This window comes from Scophthalmus maximus, chromosome 14, assembly GCF_022379125.1.
Source record: "Scophthalmus maximus strain ysfricsl-2021 chromosome 14, ASM2237912v1, whole genome shotgun sequence".
NCBI classification, from domain to species: domain Eukaryota; kingdom Metazoa; phylum Chordata; class Actinopteri; order Pleuronectiformes; family Scophthalmidae; genus Scophthalmus; species Scophthalmus maximus.
This window is the reverse complement of record NC_061528.1, coordinates 17,229,907-17,244,060: the sequence shown is the minus strand read 5'-3', so window position 1 is coordinate 17,244,060 and position 14,154 is coordinate 17,229,907. Positions and strand designations below refer to the sequence as shown.

General features: G+C 44.9%; 1 protein-coding gene across 4 annotated transcripts in view; it reads right to left on the bottom strand.

The window, feature by feature from the left end:
- adarb1b (adenosine deaminase RNA specific B1b) overlaps positions 1–14,154 on the bottom strand; it is a 116,366-nt gene that overhangs the window by 69,794 nt on the left and 32,418 nt on the right. For 3 of the 4 annotated variants that reach the window (XM_035603673.2, XM_035603672.2, XM_035603671.2), the window contains exon 2: positions 5,350–5,425. The gene's annotated coding sequence lies outside the window, so the exon portion shown is untranslated. Of the gene's footprint in view, positions 1–5,349; positions 5,426–14,154 lie in introns of those variants that run through there. The other variant, XM_035603674.2, reaches the window with a different exon arrangement.

Sequence of the window (14,154 nt, the reverse complement as noted above, 5' to 3'; positions counted from 1 at the left end):
ATGACTTTGCTTTGGCTCGCATGCAGTAGTAGGTCAACAGTACCATGGATGTTTTACTGTTTCATAACCACTAACCCTTCAAAACACAATACAAAGTGGAAAGCCACTGATGATGCTCTGCGATCTTGTCAGTGCTACGTTGCCATCCGTTACACCAGAGTTCCTACACACAAGTCGGGCCAACTGTTTGCATTCTTGCTCAAAGTTTCTACGAGTGTTTCGGCTGCACTTGTGGGTTGGGAAAGATGATCCCAAAAAAAAAAAATGAAAATAAAAACACACACCACCCTCTAGACTCTTTATATAACCAGTAGCTTTCCATCCAGAGCCCCACGCACAAAACTTCAGCATGCGGAGAAATCCACGGCTTAACAAGGGTGCAGTTGTTCAGCTGTGACTCGACAATCGCTGTTTGGCGGAGGAGTATAACGAATCACTCAATATTCAAACCTAAGGGATTCTACTCAGAAATTGCAGTTATGCTCTGCATGCATGTAAAATACATTTAAATACTGTCTACTGTCTACTCCAATTTATATCCAAAAAAAGGGCATCGGTACGGGCCTCAGAAATCCAGCATAAGTCAGGCTCTATTGGACACTCTGCTTCTCCATTATCAAAATGCCCCCAGTGTATAATTATACCCAGAGAGACTGTGTGTACGCAACATGTCAGCATTGAATAATACCACCTGGGATCATCACTTATCCCAGACGTACACAGAACCGATGTTACGGTAAGGCTACGTAAACACAACCCAGCCACTGTGGTAATACGAAGTTGTAATCAGTGTCCCAGATGCACACAGTCCCATCTGCAGCGTGCGCAGCGCAAAGCAGATGTCACTCAGACGCTAAGCAGACTCACTCTGCTGCGTCGAATCCGTGAAAGCAGCCGCCGCCGCCGCAGCTTTCGCCTCGGTGACTGCGTTGTTTTTTTCGCATCTGGTCACCGCCTCCCACTTTCCTTTAAGGCTCCGAGACAAACGCGTCGCGTTCGATGATCGGATGTGTCCGTCTCCCGTCTGGGCACAGGCGCGGACGGTGGGAAAGCTTGTGTACGTATAGAATATATTTCTGGGTATGACAGCTAGCGAGGGAAAAAAAAAAGAGAAAAAAAAACAAGAAGTGTGAGAGACAGTGAGAAACAGATCAACAGAGGGTGGGCGCCGAGTGTGAAAACAAGCAGGGCCTCTCCAGATGGATTCCTCACGTGTAAATACACGCTCATCAGTGTGATGTGAACCGCTCTGACTGCTGGATCGGAGCATATGCTTTTAGAGCATCTGAAGACAGAGAGGCCACAATACAGTAACAGCTTATTTTAGAGGCCGACGGCCGATATGAGCCACTTTCAAAGACATACCCGTATCAGCATTCATGTTCGCTGATATGCGCCGATATTAAACTTTTAAGTTCTTTATGTTTGGTTGTATTTTGGTTGTATTTTTTATTTATAGTTATTTATAATAAAGTTCATGGTTGAACTGTAAAATATGCAGCCTCAATTACATTTCTTTGTCATAACGGTTTTGATAATGATATCGCAGGAATCATCATCAAATTATAATTATATCTGCATCGAAAACCTTTTAATCCCCAATGTTGGTATCAGCATCGGCCTCATCGGTCGAGCTCTAATAGTTAGAATGCTGATGATGATTTTCACATCAGATCACATCAGTGCACTGAGAGAAGACTCATAATCAGAGGCCCATGGTTTATGTGGATTAGAAGAAAAGAAGAGAGAATAGTTATTATTATATAATAGTTATAATAGTTAAATTATAGCAATAAAACCAACGCCATTTGATTTTTGTTTCACCTTTTATCACGTCCCCTTTGTTTGACTATAGTTTTGGTCATTGGCTTTATCTACAGGGGGACACCTCGCATGCTGCTCTGGATGAGGGGCGTCCCAACATTTGTGACAAAAAAAAAAACATCTCCCGCTCTCTTCCAATCAATCTTGTCAGCTCGAAAACTTGTAGAGCTTCTTGTTTTTCTGTGCTAGCTGGACACGCGACATGCCACTTGCTTCCTGCTAGGCCATCTGTTCCACCTGGCCAGTGCCTGATGGGTTAGAGCCCCTTTGGACGGGTGTGGGGCACAGTTTTCCGAGGTGTGAAGCGAAAGGGAGGGAGACATATGAGGCAACGACACCAGGGGGTCACCTAAAAGGGACAGGAATACGCTGGCCGGTGTTCAGAAAAACAAGAGTATAGATATTGCGAATTGAATATTTGCCGATTTGGTCCACTTATCAGTGTGCAGTTGGAGCTGCAGCACACAGCTCATGGAGGAATTAAGCTTCTTTAAAAAAAAAAACCATCATTTCATGGGGCTGGAACTCAGTAAATGTTTCAGTAATAGGATCCTGAACAATCTGGGGAGCGGTATTAATGGGCCTTCACTAATATGGGTCAGCTCAGCAGTTTTGCCATCACAATTTCAACAGGACCGCCATATTTCCAAGCAGAGGGGATAGCCGTGACATTTGAGATATACTGTATATATAGATGAAATATGGCTGGCTTATTTTCTGGAGGTATGAAGATTAAAACAATGGAGGCAGTCAGTTCTAGCAGCGGCAAGACAAATTGGTGAAATGATCGCGTTACTATTGCACACGGCTCTCATCTTTCATTCAGCCAAGACCTGACAGTATATCACGCAATGTGTCGTAGCCATTAATATATCTGCAACAACGCCACCAAGGCAAAAATGCACACTGGGTTAAACGTGTAAGGGCAACACAGATATCGTTACTTTTGCTAAATTCTTTACAGTAAAAAAAAACAAAACGTGGAATTGAATCTACCTTTTCTTTTTTACACTGTGTGAATTTGTCCTTCAATAGCAAACACGAAAAACAAATCAAACCACTGTGAGCGCCATGAGTCAGCAGACTCGCAGAGTGCCAGGCTTGTTAAACGTCTCCATCTACAATCCCGCAGCAGCACATTGCACTCGAGCTGGAACGAGCGGTGGCTGTCTTGCCGACACTGCACTAAAGATTTGTTTCGATAACAGAGGTGGAAGCAGGAGGCCACGACGCCGGAGCCAACCCACAATGTGTGTCTTTCGTAGAGCGCTCCCCGCCTGGTGATGTTGACGCCATGAACTCACAAAAATGTTTGTTTCAAACGATGGGAATTCACAGCAGCTTTTGGGAGTTTGGGAGACAAACGTCAGCGAACAAATATGTGCTTGCATCATTCACGTCATCTGGGGCGGAGAGAGGAGCTAATGCAGGCCACGCCGCCTCTGCCCTTAACGGAATGACTCAGGCACAGGTGGAACTGACAACACTGTTTACCTCCACCGTCACCCTGGGAGAAAGAAAAGGGAGTCCTCATGAAGGCAGCCTGGCGCCATCACCTGAGTGCCACTGGGCACGGCTCACACCGGTGGGGATGGGAATCTGAGGCAGCCCTCCTTCTCCGCCTGACAGTTGTGTCCCCCGAGCACCGAGCAGGAAAATGAGGACTATTTAAGAGGAGTGGAGCGAGGGCAGCAAACGTCTCTTCCCGTTAATAACACCACCTGCACAGTGAGAGCCACTGCCCCGTGCTACTTGTTTAACCGATAAGAAGAATAGAAGAAAACCCAAAAAAAAAAGGACAGTAGTGCGATCTTCAACGGACGCACTTCCTTACGCCGCGTTCACACCGACGTGAATGATTCGCACGAGTAGATTACACACAAAGTCAATGCAAAGACGCAACTTGACGCCAATCGGCGTCGCGATCCTCCCGCCGCCACTGTCGTCAGACGTCCTGTCATTGAATCACAAATGGAGGATCACTACGTTCGCTGCGTGCCGGCCGCCCGACCGGGTCGCTTTTCGTATCGTGACCGGGTGAAGAAGAAGAGGGCTCGGCAGGAAGTGAACGAGGACGCACAACCGCTTTGTGTAGCTTTGCCATCGGCATTCGCGTCTGCCTTATTTTTCCTTCGACAGTTCATGTTTACGTGCATGTGTGTGTCCGTCTGTCTTCGCCTGTGTGTGTGTTGGTTCAGATGAGGTTTGTCGGAGAAAGTGGAAGGAAGAGCGGGCAAATATTCCCGTGACCCAACTTGTTTTACGCGCGCGACCAAACTCGTGTGAGCAAAGCGACGCGAACATTTCGCATCGCGTCCAGTGTGAACGCACCATTAAAGTTGGGGGACATGCAAAAGAGATTTCAAAAAAAAAAATAAAGGTCAAGATCAGATACAGAAAAGGCCACGACGCGCTGACTTTTAGCTTATTTAGGCCAAGCGCCAAAAACACTGGCTCCGACACTTCCCACAATGCCACCCGCTTATGTCTTACCTGGTCAACACAAAATCTACAATCAACGTTTCAAATGAAGGTTTTCTACTTCTTTCTTTTTTTAAATCTCACCTCAACTGAGATAACCTTGGTTACCTCATGTTCTCCAGAGCCACAGGCTCTGCTATTACCGGCTGCATAGTACTGCCAGTGATGAGTAAACAGACTCGCATCTTGTGTCAATGACGGAGAAAAGGACATGGGGAACAGACTGTATGTACTGTATGTAAATCTATTCCCATGCAGTATAATTAATCACCCTCGCGCGGCAGAGCCGAGGGTTTGGAGATTCAATCGGGCCGGGGGTAAACGGAAGAGACAGGCAGAGAGAGAGAGAGAGAGAGAGAGACAGACAAATAGGGATGGAGGAAGAGTGGAGGATCCCCCTGATATTTCAGCTATTCTAAAAATAGCCACAGTGGAGCTGAGATATGAGTTGCACTCCTCAAAGACTGAAAAGAGAGGGGGGGGGGGGGGACCCTGCATATATCCACTCCGGTGTATCTAAACACTGAAGGTGATGCGAGCTGGCACCTGGCACGCAGTGTATGTTTATGACATCTTCACTTATGAGCGAGTGGTAATGTTAGCCCTCATTTGGCCAGCGGCCACTGGAGCGAGTCCACGAGCGCCGACAGACTCGTGCAGTCAGCACAGCAGACTCTAACTTTACAGGTACGATGCTGATTTTGTCTCAGATATCAATGGCTTTCTGTTGACATGACTTTATGCTATCGATCAAAGAGGGAAAGCCAGGAATGGGTGGCCGAGCTGCCAAGTTTACAAAGCGCATCTGCAACGATTTGCAGCCGAAAAGACACCATTCGGTTGTTTGCGATTTACCTCACTCTCTTTTCACTAGTCCCTTGTTCAATCAGTCGCAGAAATAGGTATTTTCCATTAGAACAAGTCCACCTCTTCGATTTATTCGGAATGAGGGGTCGTCTAGGTTTACCCAGAGTGCGACCTGTAATCGCCACATGGTGTATAAGTCCCGGCTGAAAGTATTGAATGTCACAGTTCTGGACTCACCGTGCGGGACAGTAATCAAAGGGAGAGCCGTTTCATGCGCCAATCCTCTGCCGTCCACAAAAGCCACACACAGCTCCTGCAGGAAGAAAAAAAGGGAAATCGTTAATATATCTGTGTAGCTGCTATGTTAGTGTCTTAAAATACATTTAAAATAATAACTAATAACACAAGGGTTGAAGTTGATTGGATTGTGAACATTGAATTGCTCTATGCGAGTCTGGTTTAGATCCTGCAGTAAATCTCTAGAGACCCAGTCAACAGAAAGTCTCCGCCTTTAATCGTAGTGCTGAAATGAGGCTGTGTCCAGTGTTTCACACAAGCGCGTATGATTTCTTAAAAGACCATGACAGAACATTTTGGGTGAGGAAACTCCGGACATTCAACCTCAAGCGGCACAGAAAATAAAGAATCTCGGCGGGCAGTCGATAGCATGAAGCTGGACCACCAGGGGTTAAGAAGAAACTGCCGGCCAACACCCTTGTGACCCTTCCCACCCCCGCGGGCAGCTCCACTCTGACCAGCACCTGATCGCAGCGACACCACAACGATACCACGACGCAACAGCAATGAAAACGGACTGGGCAGCACACGGCCCCCGACATCCAACGAAGGCTTTGGTTGACAGCGAACAGATGCCGCCCCGTCGACCAATCGCATTAGTGCCCCGCAGTTCCACTGTTACAGGCAAGAGGACAGAAAATGGAGGTGGTGCGGGGTGACTTTGAAATAAATCAGGATGAAGTTACTTATCTCAGGCTGCCCAAACAACCCGCCTGATACAAGGCGTCCCAACGGATGCGTTAGTGGCAATTTTGATGCGGAAAAAGCAATTGGAAGACCACGTACCTGTATGTAAAATACCGACACCTCAGAACACAATGTAGAACTTTATGATCCTATCTCAAACAAAATGAATTCTCTCACCTCAAAATAGGCTTGTGGGGTTAGTGTTACAGACCACAGGGCGCCGACGCAGCTTCAGCATAAGGCTTTGACAAAAAAAAAAAACAGTCTTGATCTATTGCACCCTACTACCTCCTGTGGATACTGTGTGTGTGTGTGTGTGTGTGTGTGTGTGTGTGTGTGTGTGTGTGTGAGCCTGCCACCATCATCTATATTCAAAACATCCACCAAGGTGCTCCACACCTCTCCGAGCTGCCACGAGGATTCCTTGCACATGAGTCACCTTCCTCACAGTTGGCCATTCATTTACATATTTTTACATGCGACGTGTGCATCTTCAGAGACAACGACCAAAGGCATGTACGCACATCAGAAATACGTTCTTATGAATCCCAAGAAACCTATTCGCCGCACATGTATGAAGCTGCATGCACATGCCGACTGAATACGAGCCCAAAATCGAACGCGCAATTTCACAAAAAAAATTGTAAATCCTCATTTTTCAGATTTACACATGTATCTAAGATGTATCTGGTTCAGCAGTGACGCAGATAACAACTGACCTTCAGCGAATCCAAAATACCATCAAATGAGGAATGTCCTCCACACGGTCTTACACTCACTAATCCCACACGACATGCACATGCTTTGATTGGACTTCATTTTTTAAGATCAACATATTTGCTGTTGTCTGGCTTCATGTGACCTAAATGCAGCAACGTGGAAAAACAACAGGAACTCAGCCATAAAAGTGGAGCATCTACGTACTGAAGCACAAGTTGTTGTTGTTTTTTTTATTCTTATTTTTAATGTTCTAAAGATGTGTTACATAACTGAGCTGGGAGTTGCTGTGACTCACCTTGTGTTTTCTTTCTCTCTTTCACTTTTGTGTCTTGTGACCAAGTAATGCAACGGCGGAGGAGGACAGACTACACCAGTACTTATGCTGCCGAGTCTCCGAGGTGCGCGCAGTCTCTCAAGTGTGCGCTGCTGCTGCTAATTTAGCAAAAGTAAACGCATCAGTTTGAATTTTGAGAGCATTGAACCGCCGCTATCATCTGCTCTGGGGATTTTCTTTCTCGTCCGCTCCACTAACAGCCGAGAGCAAAGGGAGAAAACGAAGAGAAGTCTGAGGGCTAATGTGACAGCAGAGGTTGAAAGTTGCCCGTGCCTAAACTATGAGGATGTGCAGTGAAACTCAACACAGCAATGAGTGGAATTTTCATTATGGATCACATCTAGTTTCATCCACAATCTTTCATACAGGAACGAGGAATAAGGTGTATAAGGAGAGTGACCTTAAATGACTTGGCATTATATGTAAAATACACAAAAAAAATGACTTGGGGGCAGGGGCTCCAGTTTGAGGGGCGGGGCGCCCCCCCCAATTCAATGCTAGGGGAAACACTGCATCCGCTGCAGTTACACATGAGCACCACAATATCAATTGTGATAGAATTAAGACAACAACTGGTAAGAAATCTAATATTAATGAATTATGGAGTGGGAAATCTGGCCTGGGACCCGGACAAATTCCGGGAGATCATTCCTGCCAGACTACAGTCTCGAGAGCCTCCGTTGGGAAGTGATTTCCAACCGGCAGAAATCTTGCCAGTCCAATCACAACCGGTGATCTGATTATGGGCGGGGTTTATACCGCGACGCAATGAGAGAAGCGACTTTTGTAGACAACCAAGATGGCTGCCGCTGATGAACAAGCATTTGACTAGAAGTACCCGATATTTTCACATTTCTTCCACAAAAACGGCAATGCCGGTTCACAGACATTGCGGAATCATCATCACAGGCGTCTCCCCTCTGCTCTAGTCTTTTGACATTTTCGCGTCGCTCAACGGAACGTCACATGACTCGTTGCTCTCACCGGTTGTAGGTCTATCCAATTGCGCCAGGAGGCATTTTGCTCTGCGTACATCGGTAACGCCTCTTGGAAATAAAAAAAAATGAACCCAGAGTATTATTTTGGCTACGCCAGGCTAGAAAAAAAGAATGCTTAGGCAGCTGATTTCTTCTTGTGAAACCTGGAGACAAAACAGTTTTTGAGGGACATCGGCTGGTAATGGAGTTTACGCTAAGATGACCTAAACTTATACAGTGCAGTTAACCCGGTTTCTAAAGTGGCAAACTTTTTTTACAATGAGCTGAAACTCAAAACAGAGTTCAATGACCCGTCTTGCCTCCTTTCAGTTAAATTAGGGGAGGCGTTATTACCGTTAAGAAAAAAAGAAAAAGAAAGGACTGCAATATTAATGTATCAAGTTATACACGATGATACAGCCTCCCTCAACACATTTTCATTTTCCAGTTAGAATGTATCCGTCATCCCTTTTTCTGCAAGGTTCAGATAATATAACGGTCTCAATACGCAACCTCATGAAAATCCTTTATTGAACGTTGCATACTGACGTTTGCAGACCGCACCGATAAAAAAATTGCCGTCAGTGTTACACTCCTCTCCCCCGGCCGTCTGTGACAGTACAGTTCAGGGAAGTGTCACGCCTCAAGTGTTCTCTTCATCTCCTTCATACGTGTCCAGTGAAGGTCCTTAACTGGGGGGGTTTTGTTTGTTTTAAGTAGTCAAGAGCATTAGTTATACTTGCTGTTGTGTCTAAAATATAATTATTAAAAATATGATTGTGTTAAGCCCAGTTATTCTCTGTACTTATGACTGTGACATTTCATCACAATCTAGGAGCAAAACACTCCAGTGGCCTTCCAATAACACACTAGAAACAGTGCAATGGGTGCATGATTAAAAAGCTAAAAAACAGAAGCTTTCGATCAGTTTGCGTTTGCAAACTTTAATTTCACATGACCTGTCCAGCACCACTGACAGATATTATTCACTGTTCAGAGGTATCTATCAATCTGATCATCCTTTTGTCTTGTCAGCGGTTATTGTCAGTTTAGTTTTTCATTCCTCCCTCATCAGATAAACTACATCCATATTCTAAAGAATCAAAATCACCAACGTCATCTTAAAATACTCGGTGGATATGAACTCGGGTGAAGGGGACCGGCCGGCCGATGACGTGACGGTGATGGACGACAAGAGACGAAGCCTCAGCGCGCCACGGCGTCGCTGTGCAGATGGCGTGACAGCTGACGGCTTTTTTGAGCCCGCTGGCTGCCAAGCACGTCTCGCTTTTAGGGGACCGAAGTCGGGGATTAGGATGGAAGTCACATACTTTGGGATGTCTGAAAAGTGAGGAGGGGATGACTCACTCTCGCTCTGCTCCGAAACGCTGCTGCAAAGGTATCTTTGAGGAATTAGCATGCCGTGGGTCTAGTGGAGCTGCTCAGCGGAACGCAGCAGGAGGCCGCGTTAAATGTGAAGATTGGACACGTGTGGTCAGCAAACCTTCCCTGGCTAATCAAGTTTTCATTTCAGAGAAATTTGGTAGAATAAAAATCCCTCCATCCGCTGAATGATAGGCAATCAAAGCTGCCATGTTGATCTTCTGAACATCCTGTATCAGCTGTAAATCTCAGCAGCACATTGCACATCCCACATCCTGTATAGTTTTTATACGTATTATATATCACATTTTTTACTTTACAGTTGCTCTTCTACTTTTTAAGTTAATTTGCTTTAAATTAATTTGTCTTATCCTTCCCTGATTTTTTTCTTATGTTTCTATTTTTTATTGACTATCTTTGTTGTGCACCAACCAAATTCCTTGTATGTGAGAACCTACGTGGCAATGAAATACAATTCTGATTTCTGAAAAATAACACATGAACGCAATACTACTGCAACACTGGTGCGAAATTTGATGTTTCAGACCAACAAAGCACAGAGTCATCCTAATGCTAATATTGCAGATTAAAAACACTGATCCACGTTTTTTAAAACATGATCTGTGTGTGTGTGTGTGTGTGTGTGTGTGTGTGTGCGTGTGTGTGTGTGTGTGTGTGTGTGTGTGTGTGTGTGTGTGTCAGTAGCCAATGCAGTTAACTCTCCGATGCCTATCACATTTCTGTCTCCTCTCTGACTGCAGTGCCTACCCACATCCTTTCCCCCTGACCCGTCTGTTTTTTCTTGCTTGCTCCGAACCTTCTCTTTCTCAGTTGACACCTCTGTTGACAGCCCGGTGCATCTTGCCAGTGCGCGAGTCTGTAAAAGAAACTTTTCATCCCAACACCCACGAGGTTCACTTTCAGCTGATACTTGCCAGAAGACAACGTTCGGCCCAATAGTCCCAAAAACAGTACAGTGAGTGCAAAACAATAACTTGTGTATGCATTGCCACTGCGTTTGAGGCCAACCCAACACTAAAGAACAAATTATAATTGTTTGATAAGGAGCTGCAAAAAATCCCCGCCCATGACTCATCTTAAGGAGAAACTAAATGTTGCCTGATTTAATTACTTCTGGGTCACTGGGTAGGAACATATGCTCTGCCTACACTGAGACATCAATCACAACCGTTCTGACTAGAGTTGTAATTAACACACACAAAAAGAAAGAAACTAAATACATCTCAAGTATAGTTGTATTTATCTACGTGACTTTTGAAGAAGAAAAAACTGGACATTCATCCCTTTTGGAAATTTAAATATAAACTCAAAAATCTGTGTAATTCACCTTTACTCTTCTGAGTACACTTTGTGGTTTTGCTGTTATTTACTGTGTCGGTCTGGTGTGACCAGCCAATGTTACCATGTACATTTTTACTTGCTGTGTAACTGACATTACGTAGTCAGTTAACTTATGTGCATATATTTTTAGTACTTCTGTGTTGCATTACATTTTAACAGTTACCATCATCCTGTAATTTCCACTTGAAGCCACAGTGGCCACTGTTTAGCTGGGGTTTTTTTTTTAAATGAGTGGAAAAATGGATGAATTGTCATTTAGTATATATATTTTTTTTTTTTTCAAATGATCTATTCATTTTCTTTTCATATTTTCTTTTTTATCAAAACCCTGAGTGCGGATTTTTTGTCTCCCCCCTCTGGCAGTGAGATTAATTACACAAACTGCTGTCTTCAAAGAGGAGAAAGCCACACCGGTGGCAATTTGTGTTTGTCCTCACCATCAGTTGCTGTCTTTTTTTAGACTGTAATCCTTCCTCTAAACAGTTTCTTTTTTATCTGGGGCATCAATATATTCCAAGGGTTTTTCCCACTGTATGTCTTATGTTGCTGCGGCCCATTCGGCTGTGCGGTTGCGCCGCTCTTTGGCTCTGGCGAACGAATGAATCATTGGTGGATGACCTGAAATGCTCTGCTACCAGTGGGCAGCGCGGGGATGTCGGCAAAGGTCCGGCGTGCTGCGAAACACACAGATTTCAACTGCTGCCGACAGGCTTCATCGTGTGCAGCGTGTGAACTAGTTTGGCGAGTTCTGCCGACTGCTCATATCAAACCACAGCCGCATTCGTTGAAATTTAAGAGGGACGCTTGACATTCAAAAGCCTTAATGTTGGTCACCAGCGGGAAAACACACAAACTTCGTGGATTATTGTCACCCTCATAAAGAGAAATCACGTCTGAGAGCCACTTGTCATTATTCCGTCTGACACAGGCTACACACACACTCACGCACACACACACACACACGCGCGCCGGCGCACACATAGACCGCCATCAGGCTGATTAACCCCCAGGCCTTAGTACACAGTATAGATTATAAGTCACATCCACTCATTACAAGAGGACTAAACAGAGCGGCTGCATTAAAAGAGGTCACGCTCGTTTGACTGACACCGTCGCATAAATTGTGACCCCACGGTGTCACCACAGGGGGAAACTAAGCTGTCCACGCATCTGTGTGTGTGTGTGTGTGTGTGTGTGTGTGTGTGTGTGTGTGTCTGTGTGTGTGTGTGTGTGTGTGTGTGAGTGAGTGAGTGAGTGAGTGAGTGTGTGAGTGTGTGTGTGTGCGTGTGTGTGCATTTAATGGTTGATGGTATCAAAAAGACCTATCTATTTTGCTTTCAGCCCAGACCATACAGCGACCTTATTGGCTACAATAAAAGGCAACACAGACACAACCACACGCAGCTCCACGCCAGATAAAGAACTGACCGAGCTCTGACAGAGAGCGACGGCACCGTCACTAGTGCCAGGTAGAAATTAAAAGCAGGGGGAAAACTCCACCGGTTGTCTGTTTCCATCTGTTTTTGTACTTTCCACGTCAAAACATTTAAGCGCAGAAACTGGTTCTGCCCAACAGTGAAGTTTCTGAGCACACGCACCAGATGGGCTCCGTTAGCCAACATCCTCTGTGGCCTGGAGGGTTTAGCACTCGCTCTTCCTGCGCTGGTACCTCGGGTAAACACGGACAAATGAGGCCCTGACCCGAAGTCGGAGGTATAAGAGAGACCCATCGGGTCCGAACCTGGGCTTAATCTATCGGCGCGCCCGGGGAAAAAACATTTAACTTCACGACGAGGAAAAAAACAATGATGTGAACGCAGCGCGCTAAAAGCAAGGACACAGAGGAAAGTTGGAACCCTTCCATTGACGATGATTTACTGTTACACTGTTTGTCGTCCAAGTGCAGTAAAAACACGTTCAAATGCTGAGGGGCTCAAAAAATTCCCCATTCGGAGTCATCACCGCTTCCCGATGACACCACCGCCCGCACATTACTCACGTCAGTATGACAACCCATCAAACTGCACTTAAAATGACGTGTGACAGCGAGAGAGGGCCCCAGGCTGGATTTATTTTACATTTTGTATCTAGTCTGTGCCGAACAGGTGGCCTCACCTCAGACAGAGTTAAAAAGAAGGGGAAAAAGAGACGAAATCCAGAGAGCGGAGACAGGAGAGAGCATGAGGAGAGGAACACCACAGGCTGCGAGGGTGCAGGGGTCTGTGCAGTCGTCTGAGACAAATAATACTTGCGTAATAATGCATTCAAGCTGAAAAACTAATTAGGGGACACATCTCTCTCCTTTTCTCTCTTTCTCTATCGTCGACTCTCCGTTTGAGTGTGTCAACTGTTTGCAATTCAAACTTAACAATGAATTGGGTTGGAGAATATGCGTATAAGAATAAAAACCGGTGCAGTATGAAAGTGTTGTCCGCGTGACCAACAGGAGCTGTGTTTTTACTTGCAATGAGGCAGGCGTTGCCTTTCGTGAACTAAATTACGAGTAAAGCTGCGACGGTTAATCGATTAATCAATCAGTAAACGGTTACTAATTTAAAAATAAATAATAATAATAATAATTCAAAAATCTATGATTTCAGTTTCTTAAATGTGATTATTTTCTGGTTCCTTTGCCCCTCTATGACAGTAAACTGAATATCTTTGGTGTGTGGACAAAACAAAACATCACCTTAGGGTTTTGGGAAACACTATTGACATTTTTCACAATTTGATCATTTGACGAACCAAACAACTAATCGATTAATCCCCCAAAAAATAATCGACAGATGAATCGGTAATGAAAATAATCGTTAGTTGCAGCCCTAATTGCGAGTGCCCATTAGTTACTTTTATTTTGAGTGGCTTTTCGAAAATACTTTTAATTTGGGATCGCTGCCAAATTACATGAGCATCAGTTTGGATTGAACTGTTTTGCTAAAACGATAGGTCAGCACAAATGTCAGAGTCGGGGGCAGAGTTCGGAGCTTACTTTTGTTTTGTTTTTAAATCCAGAGGGAGAATCTGACAAACCCAGAAAAGTCCGAAGACTTATTTTCCAATGAACAAACAAAAGGAATTACTTATCGTGTCTTCACTTTCCATAATGCGAGCTATCCTGCAAAAGCAGATGCGGACACGGACAGCGCATTCTGTGGGCATTTTCTGGGAATGAAGTGAAGCTAACTCAAACCACATCCTTTGATATTATACAACCGCATTCCAATCCTATCATTATATCAATCCCATCGCGAACGGCATCATCATTCCGCAGCCAACAACAGC